Source organism: Bufo bufo, chromosome 1 (genome assembly GCF_905171765.1).
Source record: "Bufo bufo chromosome 1, aBufBuf1.1, whole genome shotgun sequence".
Lineage (NCBI taxonomy): Eukaryota > Metazoa > Chordata > Amphibia > Anura > Bufonidae > Bufo > Bufo bufo.
In genome coordinates, this window is record NC_053389.1 from 648719710 (window position 1) to 648743702 (window position 23993).

Here is a 23993-nt window from a genome sequence, read left to right on the forward strand (position 1 = left end):
TTCATCTGTGAAGAGCACAGGGCGCCAGTGGCGAATTTGCCAATCTTGGTGTTCTCTGGCAAATGCCAAACGTCCTGCACGGTGTTGGGCTGTAAGCCCAACCCCCACCTGTGGACGTCGGGCCCTCATATCACCCTCATGGAGTCTGTTTCTGACCATTTGAGCAGACACATGCAAATTTGCGGCCTGCTGGAGGTCATTTTGCAGGGCTCTGGCAGTGCTCCTCCTGTTCCTCCTTGCACAAAGGTGGAGGTAGCGGTCCTGCTGCTGGGTTGTTGCCCTCCTACAGCCTCCTCCACGTCTCCTGATGTACTGGCCTGTCTCCTGGTAGCGCCTCCATGCTCTGGACACTACGCTGACAGACGAAGCAAACCTTCTTGCCACAGCTCGCATTTATGTGCCATCCTGGATAAGCTGCACTACCTGAGCCACTTGTGTGGGTTGTAGACTCCATCTCATGCTACCACTAGAGTGAAATTGTAACAGAAAACTGCAGCACTCTCCAGCCTTGATCCATGAAGCTTTATTTCACCAATACAAATGCGACGTTTCGATCAGTGTGATCTTTCTCAAGCAATCTAACAATGTGAACTAAAAACCGGATACATATACCCTACTAAGTTGGTCACTTCACCTAATCAATTATGTAAATACATCATTAAAAACAGGACTGTGAGTACCGCCCCTTCCTCTGTTCGTCCTACAGCGGGTTAAACTTAATGTGTCATTCTCAAACATTGTGCATTGTGCATACATAAGTATATACATAAAAACATCTCCATCAACTTACTGCGATGCAATGTGTGGACCAGGGGAAACCGCCACTGAGGTAACTTCAACGGCATGTGTAGCCGATCGCATCACTTCCCTCGGCGTTCCTCCATATCGAGTGCGCCTGCGTGTCTACTCCATGACGTCAGCCTCAGGACGCTCGATTGGTGCCATGGAGACCGGACGCCTCCCATCCACGTCACCACTAAGATAGAGTGCGCATGCGCGCCCAGCTTCAGCGGCGATGGGATCCAGCGCCAAGCCTCCCGTCACTGTGTAGCGTCCCTACAGCCGTTGCCATGGTAACTTTATATACAGTATCATCTTCAATATAAAGCTTATAAACCAGATTTCTATATCATTGAATGTACTCTCTATACTCTACCCATGACATATAGAATATAGAGAGTACATACAATGATATAGATATCTGGTTTATAAGCTTTATATTGAAGATGATACTGTATGTAAAGTTACCATGGCAACGGCTGTAGGGACGCTACACAGTGACGGGAGGCTTGGCGCTGGATCCCATCGCCGCTGAAGCTGGGCGCGCATGCGCGCTCTATCTTAGTGGTGACGTGGATGGGAGGCGTCCGGTCTCCATGGCACCAGTCGAGCGTCCTGAGGCTGACGTCATGGAGTAGCCACGCAGGCGCACTCGATATGGAGGAACGCCCATGGAAGTGATGCGATCGGCTACACATGTCGTTGAAGTTACCTCAGTGGCGGTTTCCCCTGGTCCACATATTGCATCGCAGTAAGTTGATTGAGATGTTTTTATGTATATACTTATGTATGCACAATGCACAATGTTTGAGAATGACACATTAAGTTTACCCCGCTGTAGGACGAACAGAGGAAGGGGCGGTACTCACAGTCCTGTTTTTAATGATGTATTTACATAATTGATTAGGTCAAGTGACCAACTTAGTAGGGTATATGTATCCGGTTTTTAGTTCACATTGTTAGATTGCTTGAGGAAGATCACGCTGATCGAAACGTCGCATTTGTATTGGTGAAATAAAGCTTCATGGATCAAGGCTGGAGAGTGCTGCAGTTTTCTGTTACAATTGCATCTGGATTTGGGGAGGCACAAGACTGGCTTCTGACACAGCGAGCACCACCACAGTAAGGAACAACCAATATTTTTGTAGTGCTGCTACATCTTTCTTTTCTTTTTTTCTTACCACTAGAGTGAAAGCACCGCCAGCATTCAAAAGTGACCAAAACATCAGCCAGGAAGCATAGGAACTAAGAAGTGGTCTGTGGTCACCACCTGCAGAACCACTCCTTTATTGGGGGTGTCTTGCTAATTGCCTATAATTTCCCCCTGTTGTCTATCCCATTTGCACAACAGCATGTGAAATTGATTGTCACTCAGTGTTGCTTTCTAAGTGGACAGTTTGATTTCACAGAAGTGTGATTGACTTGGAGTTACATTGTGTTGTTTAAGTGTTCCCTTTATTTTTTTGAGCAGTGTATATATATATATATATATATATATATACACTAGTACAATAATTGAACTTTACATTTGAGTGGGGGGCCAAGTTCTGAGATTCGCTATGGGGCCCCTCGATTTCTATATACGCCCCTGTTCACAGACATCAGCAATATCCGCTCCAGCTTCAGACATTACCTCCATATCTTCCACACACAATGACTGTATAAACATGTCATAATTTCAGTTAATGAAATAGTTCTGTGTAAACCGTATATGCACAAGAAATCACACTGCTACCTATAAAGTTTATGAAAGAGTGTTGACATATTCTGTACCCAACCAAAATCAGCATTATTGTAATTAAATTACTAGAAATAAGCTGGATACAATGATTTGGCTGCCTCTCAGTACTGAATTACCATCTGTAATTGTATCATAAGTCAGAAAAGCAAACAAACTTTGTCACAAAAATTTGCATTAAAACTGTAGTAAAATTTGCTTTAATATATGTAATTATGTTTCCAGCTAAAGCCAAGAAACTTGATTTACGACTACTAGATTTGTTCTAGTAAGATCTGTGATAGGACACAAATCCCCAATTGTTTATATAACAGATTGACATTTGTTCAGAACCGAGTTTGTACATAAAGACTTTATTCTAATCACACTACATCCTTATTATTCATCTATTGTGATTTTTTTTTTGTCTCTCAGATATCACCAAATGTTAATTAAGAATCTGGTTGGACACATAAAGCTGCCTAGGATAATCCTCATAAGAAATTCTGCTACTTGCAAAATCTAGAACTATAGGAAAGCAGCATGGTCGTAGTGACATGTCATCTAGTGTGATTTCACATTGAGCAACCATGTGATATACCGTATTTTTCTCCCCATAAGACACATTTTTTCCCTCCCAAAAGTGGGGGAAAAATGCCCCTACGTCTTATGGGGCAAATGTTAATGAGTGCTTCCATTATGGAAGCGCTCATTAGTACCGGAGGACCAGGAAGCGGTGAAGGCTCTGTACTCACCGCTTCCTGGTCCTCGGCTGACGGCTGTGAAGGCCGCACACAGTTTGAGGGTGCTCTGTAACCTTACGCTGTGTGTGCCAGTTTACAGCACAGCCGATAGCAGGAGGAAGAAGATCGCTGGCGGTGAGGAGCGGTGGCGTCTAGGAGCAGGAGAGGTAAGTGTTTTATTTTATTTTATAAAACATGGCAATATGGGGCTGATCTGAGGCAATATGGGGCTGCTGGGGGCTGATCTGAGGCAATGGGGGCTAATATGAGAGGCAATGGGGGCTGCTGGGGGCTGATATGAGGCAATGGCTGCTCTTATCCGAGGTCAGATTGGGGGTCATTCACATTGGGGTCTGAGCTGAGGTCTGATTGGTGGTCTGACCTGAGGTTTAATTAAAAATATTTTTTTCTTATTGTCCTCCTCTCCTGCGTCTTATGGGCTGGTGTGTTTTATAGGGCAAAAAATACGGTATACAGTGAGGAACAGAAGTATTTGAACACCCTGCGATTTTGCAAGTTCTCCCACTTAGAAATCATGGAGGGGTCTGAAATTCACATTGTAGGTGCATTCCCACTCTGAGAGACAGAATTAAAAAATAATAATCAGGAAATCGCATTGTATGATTTCTTAAAGAATATATTTGTCTTGCACTGCTGAACATAAGTATTTGAACACCTGAGAAAATCAGTGTTAATATTTGGTACAGAAGCCTTTGTTTGCAATTACAGAAATCAAACATTTCCTGTAGTTCTTGACCAGGTTTGCACACACTGCAACAGGGATTTTGGCCCACTCCTCCACACAGATCTCCTCTAGATCTGTCAGGTTTCGGGGCTGTCGCTGAGCAACACAGAGTTTCAGCTCCCTCCAAAGATGTTCTATTGGATTTACGTCTGGAGACTGGCTAGGCCACTCCAGAACCTTGCCATGCTTCTTAAAGAGCCACTCCTTGGTTATCCTGGCTGTGTGCTTCGGGTCGTTGTCATGTTGAAAGACCCAGCCACGACTCCTCTTCAATGCTCTGACTGAGGGAAGGAGGTTGTTGCTCAAAATCTCACAATAAATGGCCTCATTCATCCTCTCCTTAATACAGTGCAGTCGTCCTGTCCCCTTCACAGAAAAGCACCCCCAAAGCATGATGTTACCACCCCCATGCTTCACAGTAGGGATGGTGTTCTTGGGATGCAACTCATCCTTCTTTTACCTCCAAACACGACGTTTAAACCAAAAAGTTCTACTTTGGTCTCATCTGACCACATGACTTTCTCCCATGCCTTCTCTTGATCATCCTGATGGTCATTGGCAAACTTCAGACAGGCCTGGACATTAGTGATGAGCGAGCACCAAAGTATTCGGCCTGAACACATTGCTATATTTGTGTGCTCGGTCGAGCACCCGAGTATAATGGAAGTCAATGGGAGACAACCAGTCACCCCCTGCTCAGAAGTGAGTGTCTGGTTCATAATAAAAGGTTAGAAATTGATGGATAACCCATCAAAATGGTTTGGAAACAGCATTACAAGGATAGCTGGATGCATCTTAGACTCCTATTATGTATGACATACAATAGACAACCACACAAAGGCTATATGCCAAAAGCCATGTATGTGCCCAATCTATCCATGAGACAGATGACTGTCACCTTACAATAGCAGCCTTATGCACTATGAGATATTCCAAACCTCTCATCTGACTGAGAACCAGTAAACCTCAAAGTTAATTTGCATCTGTTGGATGGCTTGGATGGACCTGCACACCGAGATCAATATCATTAGGGCGACAAAAAGTTTTCTGATTGTCCTAACATAATATTCAATAACCTTTCTATACAGTTTTGTCATGTAAAAATTCATTTGCATAAACATGGGCTTATGGGAAAGACATGCAAATAAGCAGAATCTGACTAGTTTTTCAGCGGTCATAAGACTATAAAAACCAATAGATGGCGCTGTGGAGTTATGAATAGCGCCCTCTATTGGTTTTACAGTCTTATGACAAGTCTAATATTCTTGTCAGAAGACTATGAAACCAATAGAGGGCGCTGCTCATAACTCAATAGCGCCCTCTATTGGTTTCATAGTCTTCTGACAAGAATATTAGACTGATTCTTATGACAAGCGAAAAAAAATTGCGATTTGAATATTCGCGATCTACACTATGATGATATCTGACACTGGGAAAGCTGGGTAATAACTCGCGATCTACACTGAGTTATTTCCCAGCTTTTCCAGTGTCAGATATTATCACTCAGTGTGCACACCTGGCTTTTGGCATATAGACTTTGTGTGGTTGTCTATTGTATGTCGTACATAATTGGAGTCTAAGACACATCCAGCTATCCTCTTAATGCTGTTGCCACACCATTTCAATGGGGTTTCCATCAATTTCTAACCTTTTTGTATGAACCAGACACCCTCTTCTCTTCCGAGCAGGGGGTGCCTGGTTGTCTTCCATTGACTTCCATTGTATTAAATTGTATTCGAGCACCCGAATTATTCGGCCGAGCACTCGGATCTGCCGAGCATAGCGATGCTCGAGCCGAACAGGTATTCGGCCGAGCATCCTCGCTCATCACTACTGGACATGTGATGACTTGAGCAGGGGAACCTTCCGTGCAATGCATGATTTGAAACCATAACGGCGTAGTGTTCAATCAACAGTGACCTTTGAAACGGTGGTCCCAGCTCTCTTCATGTCATTGACCAGCTTCTCCTTTGTAGTTCTGGGCTGATTCCTCACCTTTCTTATCATCAGTAGTGATGAGCGGCAGGGGCTATATTCGAATTCGTGATATATTCGACGAATATTTTGTAGAATTATCTTCATATATTTGCAAATTCGAGATTATTTTATTGAATGTGAAAAATCGGCAATATAAAAATCGTGTAATGCGAATTCGGAACGTGAAATATAGGCGTGGGTCACTTTGGCTACATTTTTCAAGCTGCTAGAGGTTTCATTAGTTTTTCCTGAGACTGGAGTAAATGGGTGGCACGGCAGAACAATAGCTTTATATGCAGATAGAGTCAAGTGCTCCAATATATTCGCGATTGCGCTAATCGGCAGTGATTAGTATATTTTTTCGCACTACGTGCAACTTCACATTTTAGCAGGTCTGACTACAGATTACTGGTGCACTAAGTTTTGTTGTGAACTTGACATGGCTTCCTTCTCATTGGCCCACAAGCAAGAAGCAGAGAGGAATCATGTGTTCAGATGGAAAAAAAAATGCCGAATATTCTATATAACGAATATATAGCACTATATTTAAAATATTTGCGAATTCTCAATAAAAATTCGCTATTCGAATATTCGCACTCAACATTAATCATCAGTGATACCCCACGAGGTGAGATCTTGCATGGAGCCCAAGTCCGAGGGAGACTGACAGTCGTCTTTAGCCTCTTCCATTTTCTAACAATTGCTCCAACAGTTGATCTATTTTCACCAAGCTGCTTGGCAATTGCCCTATAGCCCTTTCCAGCCTTGTGGAGGTCCACAATTTTAGCCCTTTGGTCTTGCCCGTGGTAGTAGTTGGCGTCTGACTGACTGTCGGGTGGACAGGTATCTTTAAAGAGCTCAGACAGGTGCTACCAAGTTAGATTAATAAGTGGAGTAGAGGTCGACTTTTTAAAGGCACAGTAACAGGTCTTTGAGAGCCAGAATTCTTGCTGTTTCTCAGGTGTTCAAATACTTATGTTCAGCAGTGCAAGACAAATAAATTCTTTAAAAATCATACAATGTGATTTCCTGATTTATTTATTTTTTATTCTGTCTCTCAGAGTGGGAGTGCACCTACAATGTGAATTTCAGACCCATCCATGATTTCTAAGTGGGAGAACTTGCAAAATTGCAGTGTGTTCAAATACTTCTGTTCCTCACTGTACATGTGATTGCATTCTACAATGGTGATGTACAGTACAATTTGACACAGTAGAGTGTTTGAAGTAAGGTATAGCAGCAAAATGTTTAAAGTGCTTCAAAATTAAAAGCCTTGGCTCTTGTGTTCCACACACACTCTCCTTATGTCACCTCTCTAATCTCAAAGTGTTCTTCATATACTGTACAACTCAATATCCTCATAGTCATTATTCTTATGTGGGGGACTTGCCAGTGCACTTGAGGACTATTTTGTAGATATAATGTTAAATAATCGATAGACAAAAACATTCACTTTAAAGGAATGAAAAGGTTATGCCAGTAATGACCCATAATTCACTTCTATAGCAAATAAAATAGACAAATGGCAATAGTTTGCCAGATTAATGTGACTGCTTTGTTCTTTTTTCAGCTTCTGTACTAGGTCATAGGGAGGTAATTCTCTTGTTTAGAAAATTAATTTTATGGATTTGCATTAAAATATATTTGATTTTGATGTATTCCCCTATAAACCTCTTTTACAATAGTAATGAGCGGCAGGGGCAATATTCGAATTTGCGATATTTCATGAATATTTTGTAGAATATTTGTCATATATTATTTTCTTGATTGTGAAAATCGGCAATGTAATAACCGCGTAATGCGCGCGCAATACAGGTGTGGGTCACGTTTGCTACATTTTCCAAGCTACTAGAAGTTTCCTGAGACTGGAGAAAATTGTTGGCATAGCAGAACATTAGAAATGGCTTTATATGCAGATAGAGTGCTCAAAATAAATTTGCGATTGCGCTAATCGGCTCTAATGATGCGAATATTTTGGCGCAATACGTGAAACTTCACATTTTAGCAGGTCTGACTACATATTCATGATTGGTGTACTATGTATTGTTGTGACAGCACTATGTCTGTAGCATCTATGTATGGACAGCAGAACTAACACCCTGCACTGCAACCAACAGCTACACTATATCAGGATATAGTCAGTGTAGGTTATCTCCCACTAACTATATGTATTATACAGTCCTGATCAAAAGTTTAAGACCACTTGAAAAATGGCAAAAAATCATATTTAGCATGGCTGGATCTTAACAAGGTTCCAAGTAGAGATTCAACATGCAACAAGAAGAAATGGGAGTGAGACAAAACATTTTTTGAGCATTCAATTTAATGAAAACAACGGATAAACTGAAACAGGCTGTTTTTCAGCTGATCAAAAGTTTAGGACCACAAAAGCTCTGCCGTTATTGTTTATCACTTCCAAAATTCGTTTCGGCTTGCTTGATGCAAGCGTTTCCATGAGGTGAGTGGGAACATTTCTCCAAGTGGTGAAGACAGCCGCACGAAGGCCATCTACTGTCTGGAACTGTTGTCCATTTTTGTAAACTTCCCTTACCATCCATCCCCAAAGGTTCTCAATTGGATTTAGATCAGGGGAACACGCAGGATGGGCCAAAAGAGTGATGTTATTCTCCTGGAAGAAGTCCCTTGTCCTGCGGGCATTGTGTACTGTAGAATTGTCCTGTTGAAAAACCCGTTACCCGTAAGTCGTTACCACACAGACGAGAGCCCTAAGTCATGAGGAATGCTCTCATAGCCAGTGGACATAGCCAGTGGCCGTTTGACGCCCCTGCACTTCCTGAAGCTCCATTGTTCCCCTGAAGGAAAAAGCACCCCAGACCATTATGGCACCCCCTCCATTGTGGCGCGTAGAAAACATCTCAGGTGGGATCTGCTTGTCATGCCAGTAACGTTGGAAACCATCAGGACCATCAAAGGTTAAATTTTTTCTCATCAGAGAATAAAACTTTCTTCGACCTTTGAATGTCCCATGTTTGGTGCTCTCTTGCAAAGTCCAAACGAGCAGTTCTGTGGCATTCAAGGAGACGAGGTCTTTGAAGACGTTTTTGTTTTTGAAGCCCTTCAATCTCAGATGCCCTCTGATGGTTATGGGGCTGCAGTCAGCACCAGTAAGGGCCTTAATTTGGGTCGAGGATCATCCAGTGTCTTGACGGACAGCCAATTGGATCCTCCGGCTCAGTGCTGATGAAATTCTTTTGGATCTTCCACTTGACTTTTTTGTTCCATAACCCTCAGGATCATTTAAGAAATTCCAAATGACTGTCTTACTGCGTCCTACCTCAGCAACGATGGCACGCTGTGAGAGACCCTGCCTATACAGTTCAACAACCCGACCACGTTCAAAAAGGGAGAGTTTTTTTGCCTTTGCCATCACAACGTGTGACTACCTGACAGAAAATGACAATGAATCCACATCTTTGCACAGATTTGGCCTTTTAAAGGCATGTGGTCCTAAACTTTTGATCAGCTGAAAAACAGCCTGTTTCAGTTTATTCGTTATTTTCAGTAAATTGAATGCTCAAAAAATGTTTTGTCTCACTCCCATTTCTTCTTGTTGCATGTTGAAGCTCTACTTGGAACCTTGTTAAGATCCAGCCATGCTAAATATGATTTTTTGCCATTTTTCAAGTGGTCTTAAACTTTTGATCAGGACTGTATATATAAGTAGTGATGAGCAGCAGGGGTCATATTTAAATTCGTGATATTTCGCTAATATTTTGCAGAATATTAGTTGAATATTTGCGAATTAGAATATTCGTTATATTCTAAATTCTTTTTTTTACTCGAAAATTGGCAAGCTAATGATCGCGTAATATGTGAATATTACACAATCAATACAGGCGTGTTTTAAAAATGAATATATAGCACTATATTCAATATAGTGCTATATGTTCGTATTTTAGATTCGTTATTTTTTTCCATCTGAAGTCATTATTCTTCCCTGCTTAAGTTGCTTGTGGGCCAATGACTCATTGGTCCACAAGCAAGAAGCAAGGAGGAATCATGTGTTCAGATGGAAAAAATGACAAATATTAGATATAACGAATATATAGCATTATATTTTCAAATTCTCTAAGTGCCGATATTCGAGATAAAAATTTGCTTGTCGAATATTCGTGCTCAACACTATATATAAGCTATCTAACTATCTATCTAATGTAGCGTGGAAAGCACAGAGCACAGCAATGATACTGCTGTCTCTCTCTCAGAACTTTAAAAAACTGTAGAAAGTGGCTGCTGGCGAGGTTCTTATATAGTAAGGGGTAGGCAACTTTCTTATTGGTTGCCAGGGTTGTTGCTAAGCTCAGACAATGACATTGCAGCCTTCTCATTGGCCCACAAGCAAGAAGCAGGGAGGGATCATGGGTTCAGATGAAAAAAAATCTAGAATCTTCGAAAATATGAATATATATTACTATATTCTAAATATTCGCAAATTCTCGAAGTGCCAATATTCATGATTAATATTCGCGGTTCGAACACTATTATACAAGAAAAAAAGTCAAAACAAAACAATAAACCAGATGGTTCTAAAAAATCACATAAAAAATAAAATTTACAATATTTACAAGCTTGGCTATAATAAATGTCTTTTTTTTTTTATTACAAGATGTTACTAAGAAAATTATATATAAATTGTTTTTTATCACATTGTGTGCAGTTTTTGTAGTCACACAGACATCAAGCAGTCATCCATGTAATCATGACTAGAGTTGAGCGAACTCCTGGATGTTCGGGTTCAACGAGTTCGGCCGAACTTTCGAAAAATGTTCGGGTTCGGGATCCGAACTCGACCCGAACTTCATCCCGAACCCGAACCCCATAGAAGTCAATGGGGACCCGAACTTTTGGGCACTAAAAAGGCTGTAAAACACACCCGGAAAGGGCTAGAGGGCTGCAAAAGGCAGCAAAATGTAGTTAAATCCCCTGCAAACAAATGTAGATAGGGAAATGATGAGTTAACATAAAATAAATAAAAATTAAACAATATTAATTGGAGTGAGGTCCCATAGCACAGAATCAGGCTTCAAGTCACCCACCAATGGAGAAGGTCACTTACTATTATTTTGACCACAGCACCCAGACAAAGGAGAGAGGTCCCACAGCAGAGAACCAGGCATCATATCACCCACCACAGGAGTAGGCCACCATTTAGTTACTTTGACCCCTACACCCAGACGGAGGAGAGAGGTTACACAGCAGAGAATCAGGCATTTAGATCACCCACCACAGGAGTAGGCCCCAATTTAATGGGACCCCGGCAACCATGTCAGATGGCACAACCATCAGCTTCATATCAATCAGCACAGGAGAAGGCGACTTTGAAAGACTTTGACCCCTACACCCAGACGGAGGAGAGAGGTTTCACAGCAGAGAATCAGGCATTTAGATCACCCGCCACAGGAGTAGGCCCCCATTGAATCAGACCCTGGCAACCATGTCAGATGGCACAACCATCAGCTTTATATCAATCAGCACAGGAGAAGGCGACTTTGAAAGACTTTGACCCCTACACCCAGATGGAGGAGAGAGGTTTCACAGCAGAGAATCAGGCATCATATCAACCACCACAGGAGAAGCCACCATTTAGTTACTTTGACCCCTGCACCCAGGAAGAGGAGAGAGGCACCACAGCACATATTCTGGCATCATATCAGCCACCACAGGAGAAGCCACCATTGAGTTACTTTGACCCCCGCACCCAGGAAGAGGAGAGAGGCACCACAGCACATATTCTGGCATCATATCAGCCACCACAGGAGAAGCCACCATTGAGTTACTTTGACCCCCGCACCCAGGAAGAGGAGAGAGGCACCACAGCACATATTCTGGCATCATATCAGCCACCACAGGAGAAGCCACCATTTAGTTACTTTGACCCCTTCACCCAAACAGAGGAGAGAGGTTCCACATCAGAGAATCAGGCATCATATCAACCACCACAGGAGTAGGCCACAATTTAGTTTATTTGACCCCTGCACCCAGGAAGAGGAGAGAGGCCCCACAGCACATATTCTGGCATCATATCACACACCACAGGAGAAGGCCTCTTTCAGTGATTTAGGCCTTTGGACCCAGACAGAGGAGAGAGGTCAGAGATTAGCTTCATATCCCCCAGCACAGCAGAAGACCGCTTTATTTGACTTAGGCCTCAGCACCCAGACAGAAGACAGAGGTAGCATGGCAGAGGTTATGGCTTCATGTCACCCGTTAGTTTAACCGGCCACTTTCATCTGGTTAGGCCCCGGCGCCCAGACAGAGAAGAGTTTCATTCAACTGTGGGTTTCATAAAATTTGTATCAAATAAAGAAGTGGCCCGTAGCACAACAAGACATGTTTTAGGCAGTTAATAAGGACTACTCTGCACAAGGGAGGGACAGGTCCTGTGGGATCCATGCCTGGTTCATCTTTATGAAGGTCAGCTTGTCCATGTTGGCTGTGGACAGGCGGCTGCGCTTGTCAGTAATGACGCCCCCTGCCGTGCTGAATACGCGTTCAGATAAAACGCAGGCCGCCGGGCAGGAAAGCACCTCCAAGGCATAACATGCTAACTCTGGCCACGTGGACAATTTCGAAACCCAGTAGTTGAATGGGGCCGAACCATCCGTCAGGATGTGGAGGGGTGTGCAGACATACTGTTCAACCATGTTAGTGAAATGCTGCCTCCTGCTAACACGTTCCGTATCAGGTGTCGGTGCAGATAGCTGTGGCGTGGAGACAAAACTTTTCCACATTTCTGCCATGCTAACCCTGCCCTCAGATGAGCTGGCCGTGACACAGCTGCGTTGGCGACCTCTTGCCACTCCTCTGCCTTCACCTTCCACCTGTTCCCCTGTGACATGTGGGAATGCTCTCAAGAGCGCCTCTATCAGCGTGCGCTTGTACTCGCGCATCTTACGGTCGCGCTCCAGTTCAGGAATTAAAGTGGGCACATTGTCTTTATACCGGGGATCCAGCAGGGTGGCCACCCAGTAGTCTGCACACGTTAAAACGTGGGCAACTCTGCTGTCGTTGCGCAGGCATTGGAGCATATATTCGCTCATGTGGGCCAGGCTACCCATGGGTAAGGACAAGCTGTCCTCTGTGGGAGGCGTATCGTCATCGTCCACCGTATCCCCCCAGCCACGCACCAGTGATGGGCCTGGGCTGCCACCCCGCTGTGAACTTGCGTCATCCTCGTCCCCCTCCACCTCCTCCTCCTCATCCTCCTCGTCCTCCAGTACAGTGCCTTGGCTGGCGACTTGTGAACCTGTCCTCTGCTGCTTAAACAAACCTCCCTCTGAGCCACTTCGAACAGACTGGCCCGAAAGTGTTAGAAACGAGCCCTCATCCTCCTCCTCCTCCTCCACCTGGGCCACCTCCTCTAACATCATTGCCCTAAGTGTTTTCTCAAGGAGACATAGAAGTGGTATTGTAACGCTGATAACAGTGTCATCGCCACTGGCCATGTTGGTGGAGTACTCGAAACAGCGCAGCAGGGCACACAGGTCTCGCATGGAGGCCCAATCATTGGTGGTGAAGTGGTGCTGTTCGGCAGTACGACTGACGCGAGCGTGCTGCAGCTGAAACTCCACTATGGCCTGCTGCTGCTCGCACAGTCTCTCCAGCATGTGCAAGGTGGAGTTCCACCGGGTGGGCACGTCGCATATGAGGCGGTGAGCGGGAAGGCCGAAGTTCCGCTGTAGCGCAGACAGGCGAGCAGCGGCAGGATGTGAACGGCGGAAGCGCGCACAGGCGGCCCGCACTTTATGCAGCAGCTCTGACATGTTGGGGTAGTGGTGAATGAACCTCTGCACCACCAAGTTCAGCACATGCGCCAGGCAAGGGATGTGCGTCAAACCGGCTAGTCCCAGAGCTGCCACGAGATTTCGCCCATTATCGCATACCACCAGGCCTGGCTTGAGGCCCACCGGCAGAAACCACTCGTCGGTCTGTTGTTCAATACCCCGCCACAACTCCTTTGCGCTGTGGGGCCTGTCCCCCAAACATATGAGTTTCAGAATGGCCTGCTGACGTTTACCCCGGGCTGTGCTGAAGTTGGTGGTGAAGGTGTGTGGCTGACCGGATGAGCTGGTGGAAGCAGTGGAGGAGGAAGCCGAGTAGGAGGAGGAGGCTACAGGAGGCAGAGAATGATGCCCTGCGATCCTAGGGGGCGGAAGGACGTGCGCCAAGGAACTGTCCGCCGGGGGCCCAGCCGCCACTACATTCATCCAGTGTGCAGTTAGTGAGATATAGCGTCCCTGGCCGTGCTTACTGGTCCACGTATCTGTGGTTAGGTGGACCTTGCCACAAATGGCGTTGCGCAGTGCACACTTGATTTTATCGGACACTTGCATGTGCAGGGAAGGCACGGCTGTCTTGGAGAAGTAGTGGCGGCTGGGAACCACATACTGCGGGACAGCCATGGCCATCAGCTGTTTGAAGCTGTCTGTGTCCACCAGCCGGAATGACAGCATTTCAAAGGCCAGCAGTTTAGAAATGCTGGCGTTCAGGCCAAGGGCTCGAGGGTGACTCGGGGGGAATTTGCGCTTCCTCTCTAAGGTTTGAGATATTGAGAGCTGAACGCTGCTGTGTGATATAGTGGAGACGCTAGTTGACGGTGGCGGTGGTGGTGGTGTCGGTGGCACATCCTCTGTTTGCTGCTCGGCAGGTGGCAACATTCCTCTCGAGGTGGAAGCCGAGGCAGCAGCGGTAGAGGGAGCAGGGGGAGCCTCAGCGAGTGCCTGGTTTTTAAGGTGTGTACCCCACTGCAGTTCATGCTTTGCATGTAGATGCCTGGTCATGCAGGTTGTGCTGAGGTTCAGAACGTTAATGCCTCGCCTCAGGCTCTGATGGCAGAGCGTGCAAGTCACTCGGGTCTTGTCGGTAGGACATTGTTTAAAGAAGTGCCATGCCAGGGAACTCTTTGAAGCTGCCTTTGTGGGGCTGGGTCCCTGTTGGCGATGTCCAGTAGCAGGCGAACTCTGGGGGCGGCGGCTCGTCTGCTTTGGCCCCCTGCTCCCTCTTTGGCTTCGCTGTTGTCTCGGTCTCACCACTACCTCTTCCTCTGAACTGTGAAAGTCATCACCACGACCTTCAGTCCATGTGGGGTCTAAGACCTCATCGTCCTCTGCATCGTCTTCCACCCAGTCTCCCTCCCTGACCTCCTCCTGTTCAGTCTGCACACTGCAAAAAGACGCGGCAGTGGGCACCTGTGTTTCGTCATCATCAGAGAGTCGGTGACTCTGCTGTGGTGGTATTCCCATGTCCTCTTCATCTGGAGACATAAGTGGTTGTGCGTCAGTGCATGGTATGTCTTCCTCCACTGGGGAAGGGCTAGATGGACGCCCCTGGGAAACCCTGGAAGCAGAGTCTTCAAACAGAAGAAGAGACTGCTGCATAACTTGTGGCTCAGACCGTTTCCCTGATATGCTTGGGGGTGATGTGACAGACTGATGGGCTTGGTTTTCAGGTGCCACCTGTGCGCTTTCCGCAGAAGACTGGGTGGAAGACCATGGGGTGAACGTGCTGGAAGCACTGTCGGCCACCCAATCGATTAATGCCTGTACCTGCTCAGGCCTTACCATCCTAAGAGCGGCATTGGGCCCCACGAGATATTGCGGTACATTCTGCCGGCTAGTTGAGGGAGTTCGTTCCCTACTGTGTGCGCCTGGGGCCGAACGGCCACGTCCTCTACCAGCAACAGAGGCTCCACGGACACCACCACGACCGCGTCCTCGTCCCTTAATAGTATTTTTCTTCATTGTTGCGATTCAACTCGCACCACAATGAAATATATTATTTTTTATAAGCAAAATCCCCTCACTGGAATACTTTCAGTCTTTTGACTGTATGGATTACAGATGGAATGACTGTTATATGTGAGTACCGCTTTCTTTGACAGATTCTAGTATGGGTACATATATGTTTTCCCAACCCCAGCACATTAGTTTGCTAATTCCAGATGTATGAAACGCAGGCCTAACTGTATCTAGTATATTGAACGCCAGATAAACTAACTTGGCCTTTTTTAAATAAAAAAAAAATTCCCTCACTGGAATACTTTCAGTCTTTTGACTGTATGGATTACAGATGGAATGACTGTTATATGTGAGTACCGCTTTCTTTGACAGATTCTAGTATGGGTACATATATGTTTTCCCAACCCCAGCACATTAGTTTGCTAATTCCAGATGTATGAAACGCAGGCCTAACTGTATCTAGTATATTGAACGCCAGATAAACTAACTTGGCCTTTTTTAAATAAAAAAAATCCCCTCACTGGAATACTTTCAGTCTTTTGACTGTATGGATTACAGATGGAATGACTGTTATATGTGAGTACCGCTTTCTTTGACAGATTCTAGTATGGGTACATATATGTTTTCCCAACCCCAGCACATTAGTTTGCTAATTCCAGATGTATGAAACGCAGGCCTAACTGTATCTAGTATATTGAACGCCAGATAAACTAACTTGGCCTTTTTTAAATAAAAAAAATCCCCTCACTGGAATACTTTCAGTCTTTTGACTGTATGGATTACAGATGGAATGACTGTTATATGTGAGTACCGCTTTCTTTGACAGATTCTAGTATGGGTACATATATGTTTTCCCAACCCCAGCACATTAGTTTGCTAATTCCAGATGTATGAAACGCAGGCCTAACTGTATCTAGTATATTGAACGCCAGATAAACTAACTTGGCCTTTTTTAAATAAAAAAAATCCCCTCACTGGAATACTTTCAGTCTTTTGACTGTATGGATTACAGATGGAATGACTGTTATATGTGAGTACCGCTTTCTTTGACAGATTCTAGTATGGGTACATATATGTTTTCCCAACCCCAGCACATTAGTTTGCTAATTCCAGATGTATGAAACGCAGGCCTAACTGTATCTAGTATATTGAACGCCAGATAAACTAACTTGGCCTTTTTTAAATAAAAAAAATCCCCTCACTGGAATACTTTCAGTCTTTTGACTGTATGGATTACAGATGGAATGACTGTTATATGTGAGTACCGCTTTCTTTGACAGATTCTAGTATGGGTACATATATGTTTTCCCAACCCCAGCACATTAGTTTGCTAATTCCAGATGTATGAAACGCAGGCCTAACTGTATCTAGTATATTGAACGCCAGATAAACTAACTTGGCCTTTTTTAAATAAAAAAAATTCCCTCACTGGAATACTTTCAGTCTTTTGACTGTATGGATTACAGATGGAATGACTGTTATATGTGAGTACCGCTTTCTTTGACAGATTCTAGTATGGGTACATATATGTTTTCCCAACCCCAGCACATTAGTTTGCTAATTCCAGATGTATGAAACGCAGGCCTAACTGTATCTAGTATATTGAACGCCAGATAAACTAACTTGGCCTTTTTTAAATAAAAAAAATTCCCTCACTGGAATACTTTCAGTCTTTTGACTGTATGGATTACAGATGGAATGACTGTTATATGTGAGTACCGCTTTCTTTGACAGATTCTAGTATGGGTACATATATGTTTTCCCAACCCCAGCACATTAGTTTGCTAATTCCAGATGTATGAAACGCAGGCCTAACTGTATCTAGTATATTGAACGCCAGATAAACTAACTTGGCCCTTTTTAAATAAAAAAAAAATTCCCTCACTGGAATACTTTATGGCTTTTCACTGTATGGATTACAGGTGGACTGGTATTAGTAGGGGTGACACAAGCACACCCAAGTCCCTGATGTAGGATTTCTATGGCACAGACCACTATTACAAGTGATTAATGGACGTTGGGAGAGATTGTGCTGCAGCACTAGTCCCAAGATGGCCGCCGCCTATCAGCCCAGTAACATGTGCCACAAAATGGTCTGCACAACCTTTAAAAAAAATAGCCTTGGACTGTGCTGCTAAATCGCTATTGGTCTGAATCCCAGGTGTAGATGTCTGACTTGTTTGGAGCTTTGGAATGCACACTGTGGCAGCTTCTGCTGCAGCACTACAAGTCGCAAAATGGCGGCCGGCGGTCAGCCCAGGTATATGTGGATGGAAAAATCACTCTGGCCACTCTAAAAATAGCCAATCCCTATCAAAAAAGCAGCTCAGCTGCAGTTGTTCAGATGAATCACAGGTGGAGGAGAGAAATTTGCTTCCAGTTATTCAATTATCCCTGCCTATTCTCGCCCTAGCATCAGCTGCGTCTATCCCTGTTCTATTCACATCGGGAGTGAGCACGTCCCGACGTGCGCACAAGCTTATAAAGAGGCTGAGTCACATGCTGCACTTGGCCAATCACAGCCTTGCCAATAGTAGGCATGGCTGCGATGGCATCTTAGGGCAAGTAGTATGATGCATGTTGATTGGCTGCTTTGCAGCCTTTCAAAATGCGCCAAAATACATGCCGAACGACGAACCCGAACCCGAACTTTTACGAAAAAGTTCGGGTTCGGGTCCGTGTCACGAACACCCCAAAATTCGGTACGGACCCGAACTATGCTCGAACTGTTCGCTCAACACTAATCATGACTTAACATACCTTATCATGACAGTTATTGATAAAAGGTCAAGGCGAAATCAGTTTAAGCAATACATTTGGTTTTACCATAGTTTGCTTTCTCATTTGCTTTCTCTGTGTACTTTCTGTAGACATAAACAAGTATAATAAATAGGTGTGCTCGAAAGTATTGAAAAACTTGAGATGAGCAAATTTCTTGAAGTTTGTTTTGGTTCTGATTCCAATTAACAGGTCAGAGGATTTGATTTGGGTATGATTAACCCATAAAGGACCCTGACATATTTCACCTTAAGGACTAGGCCATTTTTTGCAAATCTGACATATTGTCACTTTATGTGGTGATAACTTTAAAACGATTTTACTTAGGCTAGTTTCACACCTGCGTTCAGGTGTCCGCTCGTGAGCTCCGTTTGAAGGGGCTCACGAGCGGTCCTGAACACAGCCGTTCAGCCCTAATGCATTCTCAGTGGACGCGGATCCCCTGAGAATGCATCCGCCTGCCAGCGCTCAGCCTCCGCTCCGCTCAGTGAGCGGACACCTGAACGCTGCTTGCAGCGTTCGGGTGTCCGCCTGGCCGTGCGGAGGCAAGCGGATCCGTCCAGACTTATAATGGAAGTCAATGGGGACGGATCCGCTTGAAGATGACACCATATGGCTCAATCTTCAAGCGGATCCGTTCCCCATTGACTTTCAATGTAAAGTCTGAACGGATCCGCTCAGGCTACTTTCAGACTTAGAAAATTTTCAAAGTTATAATGCAGACGGATCCGTTCTGAACGGATGCAAACGTCTGCATTATAAGGAGCAGATCCGTCTGATGAAACATCAGACGGATCCGCTCCGAACGCTAGTGTGAAAGTAGCCTTATACAGGCCATTCTGAGATTGTTTTATCATAACATATTGTACTTCATGAAAGTGGTAAAATTGAGTCAAAATTATTGTTTTTTATTTATAAAAAAATACTAAATTTACAAAAAAAAATTAAAAATTAGCAAATTTCCAAATTTCAATTTCTCTACTTTTATAATAGATAGTAATTAGAGTTGAGCGAACACCTGGATGTTCGGGTTCGAGAAGTTCGGCCGAACTTCCCGGAAATGTTCGGGTTCGGGATCCGAACCCGAACCGAACTTCGTCCCGAACCCGAACCCCATTGAAGTCAATGGGGACCCGAACTTTTGGGCACTAAAAAGGCTGTAAAACAGCCCAGTAAAAGAGCTAGAGGGCTGCAAAAGGCAGCAACATGTAGGTAAATCCCCTGCAAACAAATGTGGATAGGGAAATGAATTAAAATAAAAATTAAAAAAATAAAAATGAACCAATATCAATTGGACAGAGGTCCCATAGCAGAGAATCTGGCTTCACGTCAGCAGAGAATCAGTCTCTTCATGCCATAGCAGAGAATCTGGCTTCATGTCAGCACAGAATCAGTCTTCATGTCATAGCAGAGAATCAGGCTTCACGTCACCCACCACTGGAACAGGCCACTGTCACATATTTAGGCCCAGGCACCCAGGCAGTGTAGAGAGAGGTTGCGTAACAGAGAATCTGGCCTTATGTCAGCACAGAATCTGTCTTCATGTCATAGCAGAGAATCAGGCTTCACGTCACCCACCACTGGAACAGGCCACTGTCACACATTTAGGCCCCGGCACCCAGACAGAGGAGAGCGGTCCCGTAACAGAGAATCTGGCCTTATGTCAGCACAGAATCTGTCTTCATGTCATAGCAGAGAATCAGGCTTCACGTCACCCACCACTGGAACAGGCCACTGTCACACATTTAGGCCCCGGCACCCAGACAGAGGAGAGCGGTCCCGTAACAGAGAATCTGGCCTTATGTCAGCGCAGAATCTGTCTTCATGTCATAGCAGAGAATCAGGCTTCACGTCACCCACCACTGGAACAGGCCACTGTCACACATTTAGGCCCAGGCACCCAGGCAGAGGAGAGAGGTCGCGTAACAGAGAATCTGGCCATATGTCAGCACAGAATCTGTCTTCATGTCATAGCAGAGAATCAGGCTTCACGTCACCCACCACTGGAACAGGCCACTGTCACACATTTAGGCCCCGGCACCCAGACAGAGGAGAGCGGTCCCGTAACAGAGAATCTGGCCTTATGTCAGCGCAGAATCTGTCTTCATGTCATAGCAGAGAATCAGGCTTCACGTCACCCACCACTGGAACAGGCCACTGTCACATATTTAGGCCCAGGCACCCAGGCAGAGGAGAGAGGTCGCGTAACAGAGAATCTGGCTTCATGTCAGCACAGAATAAGTCTTCATGTCATAGCAGAGAATCAGGCTTCACGTCACCCACCACTGGAACAGGCCACTGTCACACATTTAGGCCCCGGCACCCAGACAGAGGAGAGGTTCATTCAACTTTGGGTTGCCCCGCAATATAATGGTAAAATGAAATTAAAATTAGTATTGAATGAGGAAGTGCCCTGGAGTAGAATAATATATTGTTAAGGGGAGGTAGTTAATATCTAATCTGCACAAGGGATGGACAGGTCCTGTGGGATCCATGCCTGGTTCATTTTTATGAACGTCAGCTTGTCCACATTGGCTGTAGACAGGCGGCTGCTTTTGTCTGTAATGACGCCCCCTGCCGTGCTGAATACACGTTCAGACAAAACGCTGGCCGCCGGGCAGGCCAGCACCTCCAAGGCATAAAAGGCTAGCTCTGGCCACGTGGACAATTTGGAGACCCAGAAGTTGAATGGGGCCGAACCATCAGTCAGTACGTGGAGGGGTGTGCACAGGTACTGTTCCACCATGTTAGTGAAATGTTGCCTCCTGCTAACACGTTCCGTATCAGGTGGTGGTGCAGTTAGCTGTGGCGTGGTGACAAAACTTTTCCACATCTCTGCCATGCTAACCCTGCCCTCAGAGGAGCTGGCCGTGACACAGCTGCGTTGGCGACCTCTTGCTCCTCCTCTGCCTTTGCCTTGGGCTTCCACTGGTTCCCCTGTGACATTTGGGAATGCTCTCAGTAGCGCGTCTACCAACGTGCGCTTGTACTCGCGCATCTTCCTATCACGCTCCAGTGTAGGAAGTAAGGTGGGCACATTGTCTTTGTACCGGGGATCCAGCAGGGTGGCAACCCAGTAGTCCGCACACGTTAAAATGTGGGAAACTCTGCTGTCGTTGCGCAGGCACTGCAGCATGTAGTCGCTCATGTGTGCCAGGCTGCCCAGAGGTAAGGACAAGCTGTCCTCTGTGGGAGGCGTATCGTCATCGTCCTGTGTTTCCCCCCAGCCACGCACCAGTGATGGGCCCGAGCTGCTTTGGGTGCCACCCCGCTGTGAACATGCTTCATCCTCATCCTCCTCCACCTCCTCCTCATCCTCGTCCTCCTCGTTCTCCAGTAGTGGGCCCTGTCTGGCCACATTTGTACCTGGCCTCTGCTGTTGCAAAAAACCTCCCTCTGAGTCACTAAGAAGAGACTGGCCTGAAAGTGCTAAAAATGACCCCTCTTCCTCTTCTTCCTCCTGGGCCACCTCCTCTTCCATCATCGCCCTAAGTGTTTTCTCAAGGAGACATAGAAGTGGTATTGTAACGCTGATAACGGCGTCATCGCCACTGGCCATGTTGGTGGAGTACTCGAAACAGTGCAACAGTGCACACAGGTCTCGCATGGAGGCCCAGTCATTGGTGGTGAAGTGTGTCTGATCCACAGTGCGACTGACCCGTGCGTGCTGCAGCTGAAACTCCACTATGGCCTGCTGCTGCTCGCACAGTCTGTCCAGCATATGCAAGGTGGAGTTCCACCTGGTGGGTACGTCGCATATGAGGCGGTGAGCGGGAAGGCCGAAGTTACGCTGTAGCACAGACAGGCGAGCAGCAGCAGGGTGTGAACGCCGGAAGCGCGAACAGACGGCCTGCACTTTATGCAGCAGCTCTGACATGTCGGGGTAGTTGCGAATGAACTTCTGCACCACCAAATTCAGCACATGCGCCAGGCAAGGGATGTGCGTCAAACCGGCTAGTCCCAGAGCTGCAACGAGATTTCGCCCATTATCGCACACCACCAGGCCGGGCTTGAGGCTCACCGGAAGCAACCACTCGTCGGTCTGTTGATCTATACCCCGCCACAACTCCTGCGCGGTGTGGGGCCTGTCCCCCAAACACATTAGTTTAAGAACGGCCTGCTGACGTTTACCCCGTGCTGTGCTGAAGTTGGTGGTGAAGGTGTGTGGCTGACTGGATGAGCAGGTGGAAGAAGAGGAGGAGGAAGCTAAGTAGGAGCAGGAGGAGACAGGAGGCAAAGAATGTTGCCCTGCGATCCTTGGCGGCGGAAGGATGTGCGCCAAATAGCTCTCCGCCTGGGGCCCAGCCGCCACTACATTTACCCAGTGTGCAGTTAGGGAGATATAGCGTCCCTGGCCGTGCTTACTGGTCCACGTATCTGTGGTTAGGTGGACCTTGCCACAGATGGCGTTGCGCAGTGCACACTTGATTTTATCGGACACTTGTTTGTGCAGGGAAGGCACTGCTCTCTTGGAGAAGTAGTGGCAGCTGGGAACAACATACTGTGGGACAGCAAGCGACATGAGCTGTTTGAAGCTGTGTGTGTCCACCAGCCTAAATGACAGCATTTCATAGGCCAGTAGTTTAGAAATGCTGGCATTCAGGGCCAGGGATCGAGGGTGGCTAGGTGGGAATTTACGCTTTCTCTCAAATGTTTGTGAGATGGAGAGCTGAACGCTGCCGTGTGACATGGTTGAGATGCTTGGTGACGCAGGTGGTGGTGTTGGTGGTACATAACATGTTTGCTGGGCGGCAGGTGCCAACGTTCCTCCAGAGGCAGAGGAAGAGGCCGAGGCGGCGGCAGCAGCAGAAGAGGCCGAGGCGGCAGCAGCAGAAGAGGCAGCAGGGGGAGCCTGAGTGACTTCCTTGTTTTTAAGGTGTTTACTCCACTGCAGTTTATGCTTTGCATGCAGGTGCCTGGTCATGCAGGTTGTGCTAAGGTTCAGAACGTTAATGCCTCGCTTCAGGCTCTGATGGCACAGCGTGCAAACCACTCGGGTCTTGTCGTCAGCACATTGTTTGAAGAAGTGCCATGCCAGGGAACTCCTTGAAGCTGCCTTTGGGGTGCTCGGTCCCAGATGGCGGCGGTCAGTAGCAGGCGGAGTCTCTTGGCGGCGGGTGTTCTGATTTTGCCCACTGCTCCCTCTTTTGCTACGTTGTTGGCTCGGTCTCACCACTGACTCTTCCTCCGAACTGTGAAAGTCAGTGGCACGACCTTCATTCCATGTGGGGTCTAGGACCTCATCGTCCCCTGCATCGTCTTCCACCCAGTCTTGATCCCTGACCTCCTGTTCAGTCTGCACACTGCAGAAAGATGCAGCAGTTGGCACCTGTGTTTCGTCATCATCAGAGACGTGCTGAGGTGGTATTCCCATGTCCTCATCATCAGGAAACATAAGTGGTTGTGCGTTAGTGCATTCTATCTCTTCCACCCCTGGTGAAGAGCTAGGTGGATGCCCTTGGGAAACCCTGGCAGCAGAGTCTTCAAACAGCATA